The sequence below is a fragment of the Armigeres subalbatus genome, chromosome 3 (assembly GCF_024139115.2).
Source record: "Armigeres subalbatus isolate Guangzhou_Male chromosome 3, GZ_Asu_2, whole genome shotgun sequence".
Taxonomy (NCBI): Eukaryota; Metazoa; Arthropoda; class Insecta; order Diptera; family Culicidae; genus Armigeres; species Armigeres subalbatus.
Genome location: NC_085141.1, coordinates 18,182,632 through 18,185,161, shown reverse-complemented (window position 1 = coordinate 18,185,161; position 2,530 = coordinate 18,182,632). Strand labels below are relative to the sequence as shown.

Below are 2,530 nucleotides of genomic sequence, written 5' to 3'. Positions count from 1 at the left end.
AAACATCCACTTTTGCATGTATTTTTGAAAAGCAATTTTACGGTGAATAATTTGTTTATCTTCAATTTTGTTGCATGCGATCATTCGGTGTTTGATAATATTCAACTGAAACGATCAATAGTACGATTTTTTAACGATTCAACTGTTAATCCAAATTAAACGCTGTGCGATAATTATTTAATTATACGATTACTGTATTATACTATGTATGTTATTTCACAAATATCTTTGAGGGTAAAATTTTACATTTGCGTTCTTTTTCAGTTTATAATACAAAGGCAACACTATTTTTTTCTATTATATTTAATTTATTTTCGTATTTATTGCCTTATATTGCTTTTTACATTTTCTAAGATTTTCTGTATACTTACTTAAAAATATTGAGGAATTCATTATTATCAGTTAAGAACGATATTTTAACATTTGTTTAAAAGCACAGTGATCGATTGATTTTGCCGCACTCTCCGCCGTTACCGAGTGTAGAAGGCTGAATACTTTGAGCTGCGTTATCAGGACCCCTTTCGCGTACGTATGTGCACTTAACAAGTTCACCTGTGAATTATATTAAAAGAATTAATCTACTTAGTAAGAGCCTACGTGCGGTATTCTTCAATGTATCCACCAGAGTTCCGGCATCTTGATTCCTGACCCAACCTTTAGCACATCGTTCAATTAATGCATTGGATCAACGTTAAAAGAATGGATTCGTTTTCCGGATTCGTTTCGTTTCCATGCGAAAACAGTCAAAACATACGCAAACGTTTCCATTCTGCCATTCTTAACGTTTTACACGCCGAACACCGAAGAAAATTATTAGAGATTATTACCTTCGCAAGGTTCGCCGGCAGATCCACGGATTAGCCAATTTCCTGGCGCTGTGCGAAGCGACGCATTATCAGCATTCACGAGTCAGTGAAATTCCGTTGTTTTCCTGCTTCAATAAACTGAACCGGGATGATTCTAAATAAACAAAAATGGGAGAAATAAGAATAAATTAATTTTATTTTTGATATATAAAGCTATAACTTACATGTATTTAGCACATTTTAGTCCGTTTTAATTGTTTTATCCCCAACAAAATCATCACCAACGTCGAGAGAAAATAACTGCCGTCGACAAAAATGTCACTATTTATAACACTGAAAATGTAAAAACTTCATTTTACGCAGTCGGGTAATGAAATCATTTCATGTATGATTTTTCTCCACAGATTATTTTTATTTCTCATTCATGTAATCATTACTTTCGGCTGTATAATCTGGCAAACATTTTGAATGATTAGGTCGATAAGAAGATTAATCATATTATTATGCTTGTATCATACAGCTAATAATGATTACATGCGGAATGGAAAACTTATGATTTTACCCATTCAGTCTACGATTTATTTCTATGCGGGCATTGTCTAAGGAGTTAAAGCTCTTGAATTTCATCCAGTCATATGGTCTTCCCCTCGCCAGCGCCCAATCACGGAGTGCCACAATCAGAATAATGTAAAATTCAACCTCGCCATATCAACTGCCATACAAACCTGAAACGACCTGTGCACGGTAAGCTCCTATTCAAACCGACCGAAACCAGCGAACAACACCCAAAATATGAAACATAATCGACTGAGCGTGGCGGAGCAAAATCAGTTTTGAGCCACCCTGTTTATTAGTTTGCTGCTATCGGTACCGGTGTTTACATTCGCCCCGCGATCAGTTTTTAATCGTTTTCTTCGGGCAAAAATTGCAGTTTATATTAAGTTTTCGCTTCAAACAAGTGACTTATTCCAAAAAGTGAAGTTTGATTTGCATTCCATCAACATTTCGGGCTGCTCATGTGCGGAGAAGTGTGTAAAAATGTGATTTTTTCAATGCCCTTTGAGAAGAAGTGAAGTGCAGTGATAAACCCACCAAATCGCGGACGGCTGTTAAATTGGCACGAAACTGCTGGTTTATGCTATATTTCGAGCCGAAATACATAGGACTCTTTGGAGAAATATGTTCATTATCACTGGAAGTAATAAAATATGCTGTGAACAGGTTAGTAATTTGCATATTAAAGTTTTGTTCGATGCTGTTCGATGCATTCGAATGTTGGTGGGAGAGGAGTGCGGGAGGTGTGAGGTTGACCCGTGGAAGGTCCGGTGCCATATTGACTGCCATCTTGGTACTCTTTCAACAAATTATTCACAGAGCTGCAATAACGAATAAAATAATGGTATGAACATTTTGGTATAAATAATAATCCGATACTCCTGCCGATACTCCGGTGCGCTATTTTCCCATTGAGAGAGCAATTTAGCATAAATAGCAGCTACAGCTACCTTCTCGTCACTGCATTTATCAATCACATTTTCATCAAAATTTTTAACCATCATTTTGTTTATAACGGAGCTACCGTCTGAAGTAATCAGCAAAAAATATGTCGGTATCTGAATCCATTTCATCATCAGAGAAACTTGAAGACAACACACAATTAAAATAATCCATTTTTACGTGGAAGACAGCAAAAAAATTGATAAATTCAACAAATGTAACAAAAA

At 35.8% G+C, this 2,530-nt stretch overlaps 1 long non-coding RNA gene across 1 annotated transcript; it reads right to left on the bottom strand.

The window, feature by feature from the left end:
* Positions 1-312: 312 nt before the first annotated feature.
* Positions 313-1,091, bottom strand: LOC134219113 (uncharacterized). Its single transcript, XR_009981489.1, has 3 exons — positions 1,031-1,091; positions 828-960; positions 313-552 (listed from the first exon to the last, which is right to left on the bottom strand). It is a non-coding gene; the product is annotated as an uncharacterized LOC134219113 (long non-coding RNA).
* Between the last annotated feature and the right edge of the window lie 1,439 nt (positions 1,092-2,530).